Source organism: Miniopterus natalensis, chromosome 1, assembly GCF_054644295.1.
Source record: "Miniopterus natalensis isolate mMinNat1 chromosome 1, mMinNat1.hap1, whole genome shotgun sequence".
Lineage (NCBI taxonomy): Eukaryota > Metazoa > Chordata > Mammalia > Chiroptera > Miniopteridae > Miniopterus > Miniopterus natalensis.
In genome coordinates, this window is record NC_142081.1 from 3,777,998 (window position 1) to 3,797,164 (window position 19,167).

At 56.8% G+C, this 19,167-nt stretch overlaps 1 long non-coding RNA gene across 2 annotated transcripts in view; it reads right to left on the minus strand.

The window, feature by feature from the left end:
* Positions 1 to 16,824, minus strand: part of LOC107536497 (uncharacterized) — a 31,535-nt gene extending 14,711 nt beyond the window's left edge. Inside the window, exons 1-5 of one of the 2 annotated variants that reach the window (XR_001603143.2) lie at positions 16,807 to 16,824; positions 14,077 to 14,170; positions 11,412 to 13,863; positions 7,584 to 7,713; positions 7,352 to 7,492 (exon numbers count right to left, since the gene is read on the minus strand). This is a non-coding gene — a long non-coding RNA (uncharacterized LOC107536497). The remainder of the gene's footprint in view (positions 1 to 7,351; positions 7,493 to 7,583; positions 7,714 to 11,411; positions 13,864 to 14,076; positions 14,171 to 16,806) is intronic. The other variant, XR_001603144.2, reaches the window with a different exon arrangement.
* Positions 16,825 to 19,167: the final 2,343 nt, after the last annotated feature.

The following is a 19,167-nucleotide window of genomic DNA, read 5'->3' on the forward strand; positions in this document are numbered from 1 at the left end:
GTTGAATTCATGGGTGTGGATCCCGCGGATACAGAGAGTGAGTTTGAAGGAATGAGCCATGCTAACGCAAGGGAAACGGGTAGGGTATGGGATTTCTCTGGATCTACCGTTCACTTTTTCTATAAACATAAAAACTGCCCAGAAAAAAATAGTCTATTCATCAAAACAATGTTTAAGTGTGTCGATTTTTAGTCTAATGAAGGTAAGCAGGCGAGGCCAACAGGTGATCTGCAACGGCTAAGGTTTGAGCAGGAAGGTGGGTGAGAGAGGAGCGTGAGATCGGGGCAAGGGTGAGAGGGCGCAGGCGGCCCCGGGCCTCCAGAGAACCCCAGGAAGAGGCTCCCTCCACACCCCTGCCCTGCCGTAAGGCACTGGGACACCCCTGATGCCTCTGCCCCTCTATTACCCGTTGCGTCATTTGCTGGGGCTCCCAAGACCTGGACAGGACACTGGGGACACACCTTTTACTTCCAAATCTTCAAAACTCCTTCCTTGTCTTTGAGCTTCCCAAACACTGGTTTCCCCTAACTGGTTGCTTTTTTATCCAAAAATAATAAAAAAGGTCTTTTTAGAAAGTGCTGATTAAGCAGTTACACCCCTTGGGTGACCAAGGGCGGACTTTGGTTGTCTAAGGACTCTGGGACTTCCATTTTGTGCTGGATACCACCCGAGATGTGCCTGACCCTTCCCAGGTGCCTGTGAGCACCTGCGGTGGCCCTCCTGTCATCAGCAAGGTCCTAAGGTGACAAAGGGACCCCAGAACCTGAAACTGCAGCAAGACCAACCCTGGACACTGCCACTTCCCGGAGGAGTAGGGGCCAGGAAAGCACTTTGGGGGTTTTCTTCTGGCTGGGTCTCTCTGGTATCTCAATGAGACCTGCTTCTGCTCCGGGGGCCCTGTGAACCCTCAGATTTCCTGCAGCCCTTGATTAACTTCCATGCAGACCCCAGGATGCTCTGTGAAGACCCCAGGATGCTCTGTGAGACGCAGCCCTGGGTTTGCCAAGCAATAACCTTAACAAATGTCAGAGAAGCTGCAAAGATTGAGTCACTGGAACCGAAGGAAAACATGAGGCCTCCTTACAGAGTCCACAAACACGGGCTTGGAGACCTCACAGATGCGTGCACAGGGCTCCTGATTCACGCAGGAGCACCGTGGACCCACTGGCTGCATCCTCCAAACCTGACAGGATTAGAACATTCTAGTTCAGCAGCCCCAGAGTGGTACAGTCACTCTTTCCTGGAGGCAAACAGGCTCTAAGTGATCTGCCCTGTCTCTGGGACAAGAAACTGGATATTTAGAGCGGTGAAGACGTTAAAAAGATTATTTTTAATAGAACGACAATTTCCAGAAATCAAGCCTGCAGTTTACACAATCGGCCTCGCCTGCTTCCTACCTGTTGAGTCAAGACCACCCTCCTGCAACCTCCCTCCAAAGGCAGGTCTTTGCAGAGCTCATTTCCTGTACCTTTGTGAGGGCTGGGGCCCCGGGCATTGTGGGCCCATTTATGAAAATAGGAGAGCTAATTGGGACATCTTTTGAAATCCTGGCCCCCTCTTTCTCCCCCCCCCCGCCAGCCCCCCGCCGCCTCGTTCCGTGGTCGGCGGTGAGGGATGTTTACATGCGCCCCTTCCTGGAATTCCGCTCCGCCTCAGGAGTGGGCAATTAGAGAGAATTAGGGCCTATTTGGCGTATGTGCACCGTTAATGGAGAGAATGGCGAGGCAGCCTTGGGAAAGGCCGTCTGCTGGTCTAATTGAGGCTGGCGATTTTCTGATCCCTTGTTTCAGCTTGCAGGTAACCAAGGTCACCAAACAAAGGCCGCGGCCCACCGTGGTAATGAGGGGTGCGGGCCTGAGCGGGTTCCCGGAGCCGTCTATTACGTGCGCTGGAGCACAAAGAGGTTGCTGGGGCTGTTTGCAGAACCAGCACTGAGTGGGGCAACGCCACAGGCCCGGCCACTGATCGCTTTTCCAGAACTTGCCACCTGATGGCTTTTTCAGGAAGTTCTCAGCTGAGCGGGCCAGGGTGCCAACTGGGGTGCTGCCCATTGCCTGGGGTCTCATGACCCAGAGGTGCAGAGTGAGCCACAGGGGAAGGTGCGGCCGCCACACCCTCCTGGGACGGCAGCCATGGGCCAGTCTCACTCATTACAGTGACCGCTCCACAGTCCAAAGAGGTTCTCCAGGCCTGGCCAGCGGCCCAGCCATTTGGAAAAGTGCTCCATTAAATGCAACGCTTGCACCAAACAGCCTCTTGGACTAGTGTGGGGCGGGGCATGAGCACTGTTAGAATCTGTTCACGGGAAGCTGACCAGGAAGCCTGCTACTGACTGCCACCCACTGTCAGGCTGGCCAAGCAGAGCCAGCCACCGCAGCGGATGTCATATCGGGCCTGCCACCTCAGCTCTGGTTTTGTCATCTCTAAAGTAGACCCCTTGGAAGGTAGTGGACCAGTAATCTCAGCCCCTAACTCTAAAGACCCAGCAAACAAACACCAACAGGTGACAGAGGACCACCAAGGAAGCTGGAAGGGACCCAGAGTTCCCAAGGCCCTCAGATAACGGTGAACAGGCACCACCCCATTTCACGGATGGGAAAACTGAGGCCCGGCGGTGTGGAGACAAGGGGCAGCATAACACCCACAGCTAGTGCTGCGCATAGGCTGGAACCAGGTGTCCAGAAGGCCTCTTAGGGCTGCTGTCTGACCCTGAGTCCCGAGCAGCTCTCCTCTGACCACCTGACCATCCATCCCAAGTAGCAGGGGCAGGGGGGAGACCTTCATCCCGTGTCCAGCTAGGAGACTAGTGGGGCCCAGTTCAGACACTTGGGGCCTCTGCCCCCTCCTCTGGTGAAATGGGGCGCTGGCCTTTCCAATACTGACATCCTGAGCTGCTTCTTTCTGCCTGTGGAATATGCAGACCTAACAGGCTACTGCGTCACTTTACAGATGGGGAAACTGAGGTCCTGAAGCCAGTGGTGACAAAGACATCAGCCAAGACTGAGACCTGGGACTCCTTCCTCCCAGGGCAGGGACTTATCCTGGTCCCAAGGAAAGGGCCCAAGCCCTCAGGGTAGTTTAGGACAGTGTGGGGCAGTGGTGGCACTGTTCCAACTCAACAGGTTCCCCTTGCTCAGAGCTGTCCCTGCTCCCGTGGGCCATGCCAGCTCTCCCCCATTGTCCTCGACCCCAGCACAGTCCCCTGGATCCCCGAACCCCCAGCCCCAACTTCTTAGCCTTGAGGGAAGGATCCTCTCCACCCCCGGGGCGGCCTCAAGAAAGGGCCGGGAAGGCAACTGCGGCCCTGGGCGGCCAGCACAGACGTGCGGTCAGCCTTTGGCCCCCTGACTGTCCTCCTTCCCCAACTTTCCATCCCCGAGTTCTGTCCTTGGCCCCATTCTGTCTCTCTGGCTGTCTCTCGGGCGTCCGGCCCGGTTTGATCAGATTCTTGTTTATAGGCACAGCCACCGATTCTTCCTCCTGAGAAACTCGCAAAAAAGAAAAGCCCGAGAACACGGAGCGTGAGCATGGCCAGGGTCGCGCTGCCGGGGTGGCTGGCCGAGCGTGCCATTGTGTGGCCTCTTGTCTGTGTCTCTGGAGGCGCACACAGGGCAAGGGGGCCCCAGGGGCAGCAGCCCCCAGAGGGGACACACACACTCCCACACCCCCCTTCTCAGGGGAAGGTAATTGAGGTTTTCTTCTTTTCATCTGAAGAAAAGGCACCTTCTATTGAAAGGATGCATTCAGAGACCTGGGAAAACTCATCTGCACTCAGCCCTCCCAATTATCCCCAGGTGGCTGTGCTCCACGGGGGCTCCCCCACATTCCTTTCTGCCCGCGCCTTTGTTCCCCTCTGAACCGGCCCTGGGAGCTCCCAGGCTAAGAGTCTCCTCCTTAAGCCCCTGCCAAAGGCCCTATTCACTGCGCAGAGAGAAGCCAAGCAAAAGGTGGTGGGGAGCCTTCCTTTGCCCCGACCCCCAGGGTGGGGGACTTAAGAAGTCTCCATCTGGATTTTTTTCTAAGCCCAAAGAAATTGGAGAGCAATTAGGAGAGTCGTGACTATACCCTCGGCCATCCTCTCCCTTAATTAACTCCTCTCTCACACACATCCCCCCAAATTGGGGCCCACCCCGGCCTCAGCCACCCAGCACCTGCTCTGCTCGCTGGTCCCCATGACCACCAAGGGACTTAGGGGGAAGGGAGCTGAGGAGACAATTACAGACGTGCCTGGAGACTTTCTAATCACACTTAGTTCCCCAAACAATGGCTGGAGGCATCAGCTTTCCAACGAAGACTGGAATATGAGTCCCAGTGTCTAAAATCTGAGAGGCACTGGAAACTCCGGGAGGTATGGGCACCGACAAGGTGCACCTCTCCAGCGCCAGGCAGCTTGCCTTGGCACAGGTAGGGGGTCCCTCCACCTCTATTGGATCCAAATGGACTTGGGACCCACCTTCCTGTCCCATCCCACTGCAGTGCCAGGGCTCCCATGAGGGACACAGTTGAGGACTCCCTGGGGCTCTGAAATGCTGACTCATTTCTCGCCAGGAAGGGGCGCCTGCCTCCGGAACCCTCTTCCTTCAGCCTTTCAAAGGGCAGGGGCTGCCGGTGGGCACAGGCACACAGTGACACCCTTCCCTCCTGCCCTACTCAGGCTTGGGCCTCTCTTTCCAAATGGGAACCCCCACACTTGAGAGGATCTCATTTGGAGAGTTGCAACGCTTTTTCAGAATATTTCATCTGCTAAAACCGGGGATAGGAGACCAAGCTACACTCCCCTATTTGTCTCTGAGGAGATGGGACAGGGCTCAGAGCAGCAGAGGGGAAGGGGACCTAGCTCTGGGGACTTGTCCACACCTTGGTAAACTCCAAGCTTCCAGTAAGAAAAGTAGCGCCCAGACCCGTCCCAGTTCAGCCAACAGTGCTGGGCTGGTTCCTCCACTGGCCACGGCCCTGTAACCCTGAGAGACCTGAATTTGTGCCAATTCTGCGTAAAGCCACCTTCCTTCTTTTCAAGGAAAAATTGTGTAAATTCTGTGCAAAGCCACCTTCCTCTTTTCAAGGAAAAATTCATTAGCAAGCTCGTTAAAGACGGCAGATTCTTCTCTTTCTGGAAGTCAGGCTGCACAGAGAAACACATCTAAGTTACGGCACGTAAATGAGTGAATAGGAAACACGTGCGCTGTGCTGCCCTTGGTCTTGCCAGGTTCTGACGTTACGTGGAGAAATTTTCTGGGAAAAACACTGGGGGTCTGACTGGGGGCTGAGCGAGGGGGCACCCTCTCCCTTTCCACGAGCCCAGAGACTGCGAGACACGCAGCCCCCTTCCCATCCACCCGGGGGAGGCGGGCGGGGCAGGAGGCCCAGCTTCCAGACAAGACCACCAGCCTTCCCCGACATCTGTGCCCACCCAGGAGCATCCGGGTGGAAGCAGGCCCCGGGAACAGCCTAGTGTGAGGACAAAATGGCCAGAGAACCTCCGCCCACCATGGTGACAGGATCCCCTGGATGGTCAGAGTGTCATTCCCACCCCTTCCTGCTCAAGGATGGACCAATGCAGCAAAATAAAGGATTATGCTCAAAATAAATACTTTTCAACACCTAACAATGGCCCTTCTTCAATTGAGAACTTGATCTATTTTCATCTATTTTGTGCTTGTGCCACACGAACCCCAAAATGTGTGACTGACCATTCTCAAGGGTGCCTGAAATACAGCCCAGCCCGCAGTCCGACCACCCCTAACTGCTGAGCAGGGTGAGGGACCGGTAGGGCAAAGTCCAGGACTCGCTGGCCACTGGGTCCCACCTGACGGGTTCCTGAGGTGCCCAAAAGGAGGAGTCTAGAAGCCCTGGGCATTTGACTCAGACTGGCCGCACGGATCTTTCCGGTAAGCTCGGGAGAGGAGCCCCCCAGGAGCCCTGTGTAAAGCTCCCGCCTAGGCCTCTCTTCCACGGTACCATGTTTGCAGGTGGCTTGGCAAATGCCAGCCATGGAGTAAATATCACAGGGCACAGGCTTCCCGGGGCCCCCTCCCTGGGCTTAGCCCTGGGCACACACTCCCCACCTCTCTCCCACCTGCCAGGCTCCCCCGGGGGCGAGAACAAGCAGACAAAGGCGGCAATGCCCAGGTCTGCGCCCCTCTGCTCCTCTCCGCCTACACTGACGCGTTTTATTTCAAACTAAGATCTGCACCCCGTTACCATTTGGGGGAGGAGGCACTCCTGCCAAAAGCCCTGTGTGATGGAAGGGCATCGTGGGCGCCGCACCGTCCTGGGCAGCAGGCCACACATGGTGACGCACCTGGAGGCCCAGGGTCCCGTTCACACCTTCCTTTCGCAGAGACCCCGTGTGTGTGTGTGTGTGTGTGTGTGTGTGTGTGTGTGTGTGTGTGTGTGTCACAGGGGATGCTGGCCTCTGGGGGACTGAATCAAATTCACCACCAGGCCTTCCTCATCTCTCACCCGGACACCTGGCAGTCTGTATTCATCCTTCACCCCACTGCCCCTCAGGCCGGGCCCTCTCCTGAACTCAGCCGCTGGGACCCCAGAAAGGAGGGTGCCCCCCACTGTGCCTCCTGGGCAACGTCACTGCGTGGGACCTCCCAGGACACCCAAGTTGACCCTCTGGGCCTGAAGGCAAAGCTGGTGTAGGGCACGGTGGAGAGACCCCCGCCCTGAGCATCAGCACGGCTGGATCGAGTGAACTGTGGATAAACAGATGACGCGTCTCCCCACCATTACTGATTGTGTGTAAACAAACACAAACATTCCCATCTCGCTGCGATTTCAGTGGTAAGGAAAAGAGGCCAAGAGAAGAATTCACTCAAAACCACGGATTTGATTAAAGGACCTTATCAAAGCCTGTGTGCAAGCGGCCAGCGTTCTCCCCAGGGCTGGCGTTACCATGGCTTGGGGGAGAAATGTTTGCGAGCTGCAGAGCCGACGTGCACTCCTACTGCCACGTCCCCAAAGTGGGAGGAAGCTCAGGAGAGCAGATGCACCGGTATCCATCTCATGAACATGCTCGGCCAAGCTTTGTTGAGGACCTACTATGTGCCTAAGCCAGTTCAGGGACCTACTATGTGCCTAAGACAGTTCTCAGGGCCCAGACCAGAGTTGGACACTCCTCACTTACCATGCGGGGCCCGCAGCATCCCGTCAGACAGGGTGGCCCCCATGCACATCGGCTCGGTGAGGACAGGGTCTCGGCTCCAGACAGCTTCCAGGCCCCCAGGCCCCAAGTTGGAGTAGAAGGTAGTGCCCCTCCCCAGGCTAAATGTGTATGTTTTTGAACTAAGGGACATGAGCTGGACTAAGTGAAATCATGGTGTTAAAAAAGCAAGAAACTCACCCTAAACCAGGATGGAGGTGGGAGGCTGGGCACGAGACACCAGGTGGCTGTCGGGAAGGTGGGCTTGGTCCAGGGCGGTGGTCCTCGGGAGCTCTTCTGACTCTTCCGTTGGTTCTTCAGCTGACCCAGCCCAGGGTCAGCCTTGGGGAGGGACAAAAAGTTAAAATAGGGCAAGACCAGCACCCCGGAAAGCCACAGGCACCCCAAGAAAAGACTCAGAGCCCAGTCTCACCTGAAGTCTGGTTTTCGGTGGGGGGAGGTGGCTCATGGGGATGAGCAATGGCAGAAAAAGCCACAGGGCTGGGGTGACCTGGGGTGGGCAGGGTCCGGGACTCACAGGGACAGGGCAGGCCATGGGATACCTGCTTGGGCACAATGACAAAGCGTCTGTGGGGGAAAGGGGCAGGACGAAAGGTCCAGGCAAATGGGAGTAGACATTTGAGTATGGTGGGAGAGGTGGCATGCCAGCAGGGGCTTATCCTCTGGGCACTGGGGACCTGTTGGTAACCTGGGCAGCACTAAGAAAAAGCTCTTTGGGCTGAGGGAGGGTTATCTGGACCCAGAAGCAGGGCCAAAGGCAAGCAGGTGAGAGATGGGTGAGGCAGCAGGCAGGGCCAGGTAACCTCCCTGTGAGGCCCAGAGGGTCATAAGCTGGGTAACTGGGGCAGAGAAGGGGGGGGCAAGCAGAGCTCCAGGTGGGCGACCAGCCTAGCTGGTGGAAGCCAGGGGAGGAGCGCCAGGTAGAGTAGACAGGTAGGCAGCCAGGCAGAGGCGGAGCCTACAGAGCTCCCTGGAGGTTCCCAGCCACCTGTCCTTTGCAGAGGACAGTCTCCAGCCAAGGAAAGGAGCTGGATTTAGCCCCAGGGGGAAGAAGGTCTCATGGAGGGAGGGGTCCAGCCCACGGGCACCAACTCAAGAGGGAGACCTGTATGGCCAGAGCCTGAGAGGACACAACCACGGGACGCTGAACAGCCATCGGCAGGCATTCAGCTCCGGGCTGAGTGTGGGGGTCAGAGAGGGCAGGAGGGGCTGGTTGCGTTCAAGGTCACCGACCAACTGGCCCATGGAAAGCAAACCAGGCCGGCCCCTCGCACTGTCCTGCCTGCCTTCTACAGAGCAGTCTCTGCTCCAGGGCTGGGACAGCCAGGCTGCGCTCAGCAGCGGCAACCCCCCGGCCTGCGCTCCCGGGGCAGAGGCCATCAAGGGACCGGCTAGCGTGGCGGGTGTCCAGCCCGGAGCCGGGCTGTGCATTGGCTCAGTAAGGATCAACTGTTGAATGAAGGATGGGCGCGTGAGTGAATGAAGGGGCAACACCGGCAAGGCCCCTGCTCAAACAGGGCTCCTCCCTCAACAGAAATCCACCCTCCACCCTTTTGACCTACATCTAACTAAATCCTAGCATCCCAACAATTCCTCTAGCAGCCGAGGTCCTTCATTGACTCACCTGTCCAAACATACATCCCACATACTTTCACAGAGCCCCACTTTGTGCCAAGCAGGAGCTGGAACACCCAAGGGAGGTGTGGGCTGGCCTAGGGCACCCCCAGAGCACTGGGTTAAGAAATGTTAATGGAGGGTGGAGGAAAGGGCATGAAGAACAGAGGTAGGAACAGTGAAAACAGAAAACCAGAGCCCAGAAGAGTTGGAGAAGGGAAGAGCATCTCCAGGCCCCACTCATTCCCTAGTTCCCCACACGCTCCCACATCTCCCGAGCCTCCGAGCTGGACTTGACAGATGTGAACAGCAGGCTCTGGAGGTCACAGGCCAACACAGGAAGCCATCCAAGACCTCTGGACTAGAAGAGTAGGACGCAGGGGTCCCCCATGCACAGGCACACAAGAGGGTGCCACCCCTACACTCAAGGGAACCATGAGCTGGGGCCCCTCTGCTGGTGAACACAGAAAAGCTAAAGAGGACCGGCTGGTGTCCAGAAACCCAAGCAGGAGCAGGTGGGAGAGCCGGGTTCCCCAAGGGCCAGGCAGCTGGGGCTCCAGGACAGAGCACAAAACCCCCAAGATCCTGGCCAACGAATGCCTCCTGCCCCTCCCCAGGTGGTCAAATGCTGGAATATGGATCAGCCTCAGCTTGTATTTTAATTATCAGTATGAAAAAAAAAATTATCGGTGTGTATTTGAGGTGAGAAGGGTCCTATGGATTATTTCTTTCCCTATTTAAAATCACCAAAAATTGTTCTATTATTTTACTCTAGTCTGGGCAACATCTGGGTCACCTCCCAAAAGTGGAGGCCCTTCAACGTTTCTACTGGGGAGTCGGATGAGCGCTGGCCTTACTAACTTGGGAAGAGGGTGGAACTCTGATCCACACCTTCAGCTTACAGGTAAGTGCGAGGCCATTAAGTTTTCTGCTCATCAAGTTCTCTTGCTCCAACAGCTTTGCTTCCCTCTTAACTTTTCTCCATTTGGCTGCAGGTCTGGCCAGAGCCTGAAGTTTAATTGATCTAATTTTATTGACCTGCCTCGGGGGTGAGAAATGTCCAAACTCGAGACACGGGGCAAGTTTCAGGCTCTGGGCATAACTGCTGCCATAAACAGGCTTGGGGGAGTTCAAGTACCCGGACAGAAGGGGGGTTTGGGAGGGACACAGGACCTGTGAGGGGGGATATGACAGGTTCCAATGCAGGATCTATTGTCAAGTCCCCTCTGCGCTTGGCTCCCTGTGACCTTAACAAACCGCTGGTCTCCTCAGTATGTGGGACCTACATGTGAACCCCAAACCATACCCTTCCATGGGGGTGCCTCTGCGATAATCCCGTGGGTTCTACACCTGTGACCTGGCACTTGTCTACCACCTGGTGACCTCACTTTTTTCATGTTCAGTGGGTCCTGAAACAAGTCAGGTGCGTGCTGGAGTAGGAACCATGCACCCCCTTTTCCTCAGCTCTGGCAGAGTGAACCCCGCAGGCAAGCAGGCAGGCATCCCCAGGCCCCATGCATCTGCCTGCGGGGCCCAACAAAGAAACTTCCTACAAAGCAGCGGCCTTCCGCTCAATGGGCCTCGCCAAGGCTTAAATGAAGAGCAAAGGAAACCTGGGCTCTGGCCCCGAAATTACAAGGGTGGCCTCAGGGCCGTCGCCCCTGCCCTGCAGACGCCAGTTCACCTCATTATGATAATCAGTGTGTTTGTGCTTCACAGACAAAGGAGGCTCCTTAAGAGATGAACACTGGAGCCCAGCAGCTACCTCATTAGCGTCTGCAGCCTCTGCCTTGACAGGGTCCAAGACTGGCCCTGTGTTCATTAACGGAAAGGGCGGAAAGTGCAAGAAAACTGAAAAACACAGCTGGGGGGAGGGAGGGGCTCTTTCTGTTGGCCATTCATTCACTGAAAGGCTGCGTGGACCTTCAGGATTTAATCACCAGCGGAGGGGCCCAAGGGGAGGGTTTACCCAGGATGAAGGAGGTAAAGAGGTTAAACTTGATAGGAGTTAAGACCCCAAAACGGGGCAATTTGATTTGAAAGCTTCCTGGGATTTGTCACTGGGATAATTAATTTTAAACCTTTTTCCTGTTTATTTTAGCCCAACCCGACCCCAGAGGAAACCTTTCTCTGGCTGTGCTTTCGGGAGATGTTAATATTTCCTAAGCCTGCCCTTCCCTGCAGATTGTCTCTGGTGCCTCTCCTCGCCCTTTTCTTCTGGCTCCCCCGCACCCCCCCCATTTCTTTCTTCTCTCTGTGGTCCTCCCCGTGGGAACTTAACCTGTAAGAAAATCTGATGGCGACTCTTAATTGTATTTTCTCAAGAATACTTTTAACCACCTTATTTCAAATCCCTCAAATAGTGTCTGGTTCTTACCTGCAAGACGTCCCGCCAGACCTGCCTGCCGGGTTAACTGTTATTAACCCTATTTTGCAACTGAGAAAAAGTGGCCTGGAAAAAACTGACCCACCCCAGGGCCCTGCGAAGTCTACAGGGAGCTTGTGTCAACAGATGCGAACCAGGGCCCGAAAGCCACGTGAGAGAAGGCTGGAAATGTGTTCATGTGTCCCTGTGTCCGTGAGCTAGAAACGTGTCTGGATTCAAGCTCCAAAAAAAAGTCATTACCTTAAGTGAGAGCCGCTTGACGGAGCAGAGAAGGCAGGAAGCAGTGGGTTGAAGAGGAAATTGGAGGTGAGGAAGGAAGACAGCGAGTGGAGAAGGCCTTTGGAGAAGCTTGGCTGCGAAAGGAAAGAGAGAAACGGTAGTGGCCAGACAGGACAGGGGGAGCCCGGGGAGGCTCAGGCTGCAGAGAGAGCAGTTAGGAAATCAGAGGGTGTAGCCGGTGGCCAGAGGTGAGACAGAAGTGACCAGTGCACGACAACTCTTCCTTTACAAGGCAAGAGGCAACGGGTGCAAATGTGCTGTGGAACCCCAATCTGGAGGGCCCCTTAACAGCCTCCGCTCCCTTGGGAGGCGGCAGGCCAGCCCCGGGTCGGGACAGGGAGTTGTGAGGTTCAAATGATTTGAACAGTTGCAAAAAGGCCTTTGCAAACAGCAAAGGGAGACTCAACTGTTCGCCATAATTACTCGCTGGTAGTGGGAGGCTCTGTTTTCCAGCCCACTCAAATCTCACCGGGGCCTGGACTTCACTGACCGTAAATTATGCGTCCTTACATTAAGGATGTAAAAAGCAGTGGTAAAAGCTCCCGCTAGCCTCTGGAAGACAAAAGGTTCCCTCCTAATAGCCTGGATTAACTCGAAGCAGATCTCCGCCCACTTCATTCGTCACCTTCCAAGTCACCCTGCCACCTTCATTTGCCATATAATCCAATCAGGCCCTTTCAGAGGCCCGGGAGCTATTGTCTACACCAGGCCGGGCTTCTCAAAGCGGCCCGAGTGGTTTTTGTCTTGTCTGGACAAAACTGGTTGGCTTAAAAGGCGACGGAGAAAGAGTGCTGGCCAAGTGAGGGCCCCAATTAGCTTCCGAGACACTGTTTGCATCACCTTTGTATCCGTCACGTACCAGGCCTGGTGTGCTGGGCATATTGTCGGTGTTTCAGAAAAGGTTTGTTGAATTAATTCTGTCCTTACTCATTCTGAAATTTACTGACTGAGCGCAAACACTCACAGCACCTACTGGGTGCTAGCCCAATTATTAGGGCCAGGCATGCAAACAATCGGAGTGTTAAGGACCTTGCAACCTCCACAGCGATTTACAAAGCACTTTCATAGTTACATCATTTGGTCTCCAAAAGCCCCCCTGTGGGGTAGATAAAGGCGGGTGTGTTTTTTTGTTTTTTTTTTTAAATCCTCATTTAGACCATGAAAGGAACTGAGACCTGGAGAAGTTAAGCGACTTGTGTAAGGTCACCCCACTATTGAGGTGGAGCCAGCACATGGGAGCAGCATTGGGGCCACCCAGACCCCCAAGACCACCCTGGGCAGCTAGGATTTCAAACAGACTGTCCCGCTGTCAGATGCTTGATTAGAAATCAAAAGCTCTTAGTCTAACTCTGGGCCAGGGGGGTAAGGGGTAGCTACAATGTCACCCAGGGTCCGACTCTGACCCCTTGTCTTTCCAGCAATGTGACAAAACACTTACATTCCTCCAGCCTCAGCGCCCTCACTGTGAATGTATGCCATGGGAGGGGCGCTCAGTCCCCACCCGCCTTTTTAAAATTACTCAAGTCAGGGCCGAATTAACTCCCATCTGTAAATGAGGATGCATCACCTCTAGGTCTGACACAGAAATAACACATTCAGAGAACATAGAAAGTGCTCTGGAAATGGCCGCATGCAGAATTCACGTCCCTGTGCAAGTCGGCCCATCACCCTGCGCCGCGGCGCCCCTACCTGTGCAGCAGAGCCCCGTGGGCAGGGGCTGGCGGAGCGCTGTGGGGGAACAAACAAGAGGCATGAGACAGGTGACACAGGTGGGCATGGACTGACCTACCTACCTTTCAACAAACGTTTGCTGACCGCCTCCTCTATGCCCAGCCCTACCCTAGACTAATTTAGTTCATTTAATACTCACAACAACCCTGGGAGGTTGCTCTCCTCGTCACCATTGCCCAGAAGGGACACAGAGGTCCCAAAAGAGGCGGGGATGCCCACGACGTCAGGGCTCATGCTCCCCATTCCAGAAGCCAACCTGGGCCTTGGAATTGCCAGCGTGATGCTGGCGGGGCCCTTGGCCCAGGTCCCCCTCCTGAGGAGTTCCCAAAGGGAACCTTCCGTTCAGGACATCATATGGGCAGCAATAGGGTCAGCTGAGAAAGACTGACACCTTCTTGGGGAGGGAAACACTCCAGGTCGCTGGCACATTAACACAAGCAGAGACTTACAGGAAATTATTCATAGCAACAGGCACAAGCGTAGCAAAGGTCAGGGGGTTAGTGCCCAATGCCCCCTCACTAGGGCATTGGTCTAAGTCTTTAGCCCAGAGGAACAGCTGGCCGGTCAGTTCTGGTCCTCTTCAGCCTCCGTGGTCCTGGTCCTGGTTCTGGTCCTGGGGGGTCTCTGCCAGTGGCTGCTTGGTACGCTGGTGGGACCCAGGGATCGGTGCTCCTGGCATCCTCTGCAATTGATCAAAGGTTAGAGGGCCCACTTAAAAGCCCAAGTCTAGGTATTAATTAAAATTTAAATGAGTTAATTACAACTAAAACTAATTAGTTAAAATTTAAAATTGTCCTTTAATTGCTAATGGGTCTGGGTGGGGGGAGGAGGGTGGCAGGGGTGGGGACTGGGCCACGGTGTTGTCCATAAACTGCCACAAGGAGGGGTTGCATACCATTCGGTGGAGTTGTGGCAGCAAGCACGGCTCATCAACAGGTGGGCCTTGTAGATGAGGAGGTGAATGGTGATGTCATCCCTGAAGAGAGAACCTATGGCATGGGAGGGGGCCAGATTAGAAACCATCTTGATGACCTCTAACGGCCAGCTCGGGAACAGCAGAGAGAGGGAGGGGGCACTCAGAGGGAAAGGAGGGGGGAGGGGGAAGAGGAAGGAGGAGGGAGGGGTCAGGAGGGAAGAGGGAGGGGTCCAGAGGGGGAGGGAAGGAAGAGGAGGGGGAAAGGAATGAGAGAGAGGAGGGGGGAAGGAGGAATGACGAAAACAGGAGGGGAGGGGGGAAGGGGAGAAATGGGAGGGGTAGGAGAGAGAGGAGAAATGGGAGGGGGAGGAGGGACAGGAGAAATGGGAGGGGGAGGGGGAGAGCAGAAATGGGAGGGGGAGGAGGAAGGGAAGAGGAAGGGGAGGAGGGAGAGAAGTGGGAGGGGGTAAGGAGGACTTGATTGACAGGACACAAGTGTTAACTGTGTGCGCAGGCGCAACCTCAAGCCTGATTTGGCGGGCTGAGTACATTTGCAAGCACAGACCGCTAGGGGGCGCACAGTCAGCTCCAGAGCCCAAGAGCACAGCCACCTGAGGAGGGTGCAGCAGGAGCCTCTGGCTCCTCCTGCGCCTGGCCGGCAGCTGCCAGGGCAACAGCTGGCATAGGATGGGAGATGGGGTGCCCAACAGGTCTCAGGCTAGGAAGGTGGGCACAGCCGACCCCAGCCCATCGCACATGGCCACTATGTCCCCTAAAATGCATGCCCGCCATCACCAGCCAGGATCCACCTGTGGACATAAGGCAGCACGCTCTACAAAACCGCCCAGAGGGACTTCTGTGCCCCGCAACAGTGGAGATCACTAAAGAGACACGAGGATATCAAGAAAACAATCGCCATAAGGGTCCTTCCAGAACATGATCCCACTTTAAATAAGTGAAAACACAGAAAGCTTGGCCCCGACCTACCTTCGGCAAATCCAATTAAACATAAATTAATTAAAATTTTAAAGGCCCACTTCTCCGTACAACATTTTCACTCATTTCCGTGGTCTCTGAACACATGATATAAAATATGGTATTGCTAGAAAATACTACTAAAGGCGGCCAAAACCATCTAAAGTCATCCAGACCACCACTGCCCCCCCAAATCTAGCCTCCCTTCTCCACAGCAAGAATTCCAAGACCCCGCACAACGGCGCCTAATTAACTATGGCCCCTTCCTCCTGCTCAAATGAGCCACACCTTCCTAATACCCACAAACCCAAAACCAAATTAAACTAACCCGTGTCCACGCACTTCCACAACCCCCTAAAAGACAGGCAACCAATGTGGCTCACGGCATCTCTGCCCAGCGCGAACCCTACAGCCGCTCCCCGGTGAACCTAGGGATCTTAAAACATTTCCCCCTTCGGTAAACGAATCCAGAATTCTCCAGTAAATCTCACGCCTGACCCCCTCTCCAGCAGAAGAACAAAGGCCACCTCCCCTCCCCACCCCGCCCCCCAAAATTCCGCAGTGCCGCCAGCGCCCTCTGGCGGCCGTCGAGAAAACATTCCAGAAACCTGCCACGTAGCAACCCGCTAGCGCCCCCCCCCCCACTCACACACACACACACAGCCCGCCAGCCCCGAGTGGGGAGGGGGCGGCATGGGGGGGCTTGACAGGGACAAAGGAAACGGCACACGGCGACTTCATCAAAAATCAAGAGCCTGCCACATGTCAGAACCTTCCAGAGACCATCACGCAAGCCGAAAGGACCCTCCGACCCCAATCCCCAGCTCCCAGCGACCAGACACCCCCCCCAAACACACCCCCTTTACCGTATTTTTCTCTTCCCTCTCGCTTCCCAGACCCAAGGACAGGGCCTTCTCTCCAGGCCAACCCACCCCCCTTTTATCTCCTCTGCCAAGACCTCTGGCTACTTGGCCGTCCCTCCCGCCGCCCTTCCCGGGGAGCTGGTGGCAGGGGGCTTCTGGAAGGTTTGCACTTGGGCGCCATCTCCCTCTCTCCACCACGGAGGAGGCTTATGGGGGTGAAACCAGGAGGGATCCGTGCGGGATCTTCCTCTTCATTTCTGCCTGGAGTTGGCTGGGCGCTCAGCCCGTGCGCTCGCGCTGGGAATCCCTCGCCGACGGGCACCTCCACTCCTCACGCCCACAGGCCACCACGAAGCTGGCCACAAACTAGGGGGTGGGGGGAACCTGCCCAGGAGACCTTTCTCTTCGGGTGCTCTTCCCCCCTACTCTGTGGGGCATGCAGAATGCGTCGGCCGCCATCTCTCCCACCATTCGCGATTCTAAAGGGTAGCTCGAAACACAGAAAATCTGGATTTTGGACCCCAGTGGCTGCGGGACGCGGGATTCCGACACGGGCTCGGTGGGATTCCTCCCGCCCCTCTTACGCTAAGCCCCCCGCTACCCTGCCCACCCTCAAGGACTGGACGGAAACGGGGTCCTGATTCCCCCACAAGACAAAAAAAAAAAAAAAACACAAAAAAACGGGCCTCGAGATCTCCCCTCCTTGACAGCATTTTGTTGCCGACGCTCGGCACCAGGCGAGGTTGGCCACCTTCTGGAGAAGGTCCCGCCGCCTGTCCTTCGGCATGTCCAGGAGGGCAGCGCCCAGCCCAGGCGAGGGCGTAGCGCCTCTTTTGCGCATCCTTTCGGGCCAGGATGGCCAACCACTCACCTGGCGGGCAGATTCTCGCGTGGGCGCCCCGCTTCTTCGGGGGGAGCTGCGGCCCAGGCCAGCGAGCCAAGGCGCGCTCCATCCCAGCTCGTCGCCGTCTGCGCTAGGGGCTGGCTGGGTGGGGTTTATATGGAGGCGCAGAAGGGGTGGTCTCTGACGTCAGCGCATTCTGCTGCAATGCGCTCATTTCTCCAAAAGCGATTGGCTGGAAAAATGAGCCCCCCAGATTCTATGACAAATTGCTCTAGCCGCACCCAGATTGCAGCAAAGAAGAGAGGAAAAAATTCTGCCGCAGTGCCCCTCGCCGCCATGACCAACACCCTGTGCTCACGGGTGTTTTTTCCCGCCTCGGGCCCCGCGCGCCCAGCAGGGCGATTTGTGTGCACAATTTCCTGGGAGAGGGGCACCGGGGATGTTTCTTCTCGGGGGGGGAGACAGCGGGGGGGGGGGGGGCTCGGGTAAAGCTGGGCTCCGGGGGTAACCGATCACGCACCTGGCTGTTTTGGAACCTCTACTAGAGAAAGCGTCTTGGGGGGGGGGGGGGAATGAGGCTTTCGGCGTCTTGTCCTGGGAAATAAAATCCCCGGGCAAGATGACCCCTACCCAAGTGTAAGTCGTCCGCTGTCGCCCCCTTTTAGCCCACCCACCCATCTCTGATTGGTTACCCTTTGACACGGGAGACTGGGCACAGCACCTTCGACTCGGGAGGAAAAAACAAAAAACAAAAAACGGTTTCGAGTCCAGGCGCGGCTGCTTACGACCCGTGTACCCAGCACCCCGCAGGGCCCCCTCCTCTGCCAGGGGGTCCGTCTCTCCACGTTCACTAGGAGGCGCCCCCTAACGGGGCCGTAGGAAGAGCCTGCGCGTGAGCCTGGTCCCTCCAGGGACAGTACTTTCCGAGCTCTGTGTCCCACTTGGAGATGCATGGGGGTCCCCCCCAAATTGAGGTGATTCCCCCACACGTACGCTGTGAAACGCACGCGCGCGCACACACACGCGCGCACACCCGCACGCGCGCACCGCGCCGCCCGGGAAACAGGCAGCGACACATGTTGCGGCGGAGCCTGGCTCGCGGCCTCGCGCCGGGACCGGGCACGGGGACCGATCCCTAACAGGTGGCGCCCTCGGGGCTGCGCGGGGCCCGCGTGGCGCGGCGGGCAGGGCCGTCAATCAAACGTCCTCTCGCAAAGGTCAAAACGCTGCTGCCAGGGCCTCAGGATCTATCTTAGGGTGACAGGTGGGTGGCAGCCGGGAGGGCCGGGGGGAAGCGCCTGGCGACAGGAGAGGGGTGACAGTGAGTGATGGGTCCCAAAGGGGAGAAGGCAGAGGGGCCCCGCGGAGGCATCAAGTTGGAACAGCGCCCCCCCCCCCCCCCCGCCCTTCTAGGAGGGGACTGGAAGCGGCCTCCGAGGGAGCCCCTCGACCCTGCGGGGTGGTCTGGGCTGACATGGAGGGACAGGGCTGTTTGCAAAGCCAACGGCTAGTGACAAGGACCTGAAAGTGGGCCACCGGGCCACCAGAGCCCCCGAGCCTTGGGGGGGCGCCTCGCTTATAGATGCACGGGCGCTGGGGATCAAGTGAGCTTTGGGGTTCACGGCCGGGGTCCACCCTAACGTGTCAGAGTGTGGGAGGGAGACTGGGGGGCATGCAAGGAGCCCCAGGGACTAGAGGCCCCCCCGCAGGAAGGCCCGCACCGACCACCGACGTCAAGAAAGCTTCGAAAAATCATGGCTCCGAGCTTCCCAATCAACAGGAGGACGTTTATTAGCCGCGGTATTAATAGCTAGGAAACAGCCGCAGCCGGCGGGGGCCAATCAGCGGCCAGGAGCCCCTGTCGTCAAGCCGGCGCGGCCAATCAGACGCCAGCAGGCCGAGTTGCTAGCCTCCCCGGGGCAGAGGAGAGGGGCTTGCATTGGGGCGGGGGCTCCAGCTCGCCCTCCACGCGTGGGGGGGGCCTGGGTGGGAGCCCCGGCAGCCAGCAGGGAGCGTCAGTGGTCACGCACTCGGGGTCCCCGGGGTCTGGTCGTGGAGGCAGCTCCTCCTGGCATCAGCTCTACGGGCCCCAAAGATCCTGAGCTGACACTCTGGGAGGAGCCCCCGGCCTTGGTTGGGGGCCCCCGAGAGGCCCTGTGCAAGGAGAAACTCCAGACATGCAACGCGCATCTCTCTCCAACAGCCCGGCCCCGCGCGGGGAGCTGGGCCTCCCAGCGCCAAGTCAGCCTCTCTGCTTTTTTTTTTTTTGCTTTTTTTTTTTTTTTTCTGGCCTCCCTGGCTCCTCCGCCTGCTGCTGCGAGGTTCCCAGTAAACCCTACTGCGCCTTTCCAGGGTCTTAGCTGGCAGGCCATGGTAGGGGACCCCTGA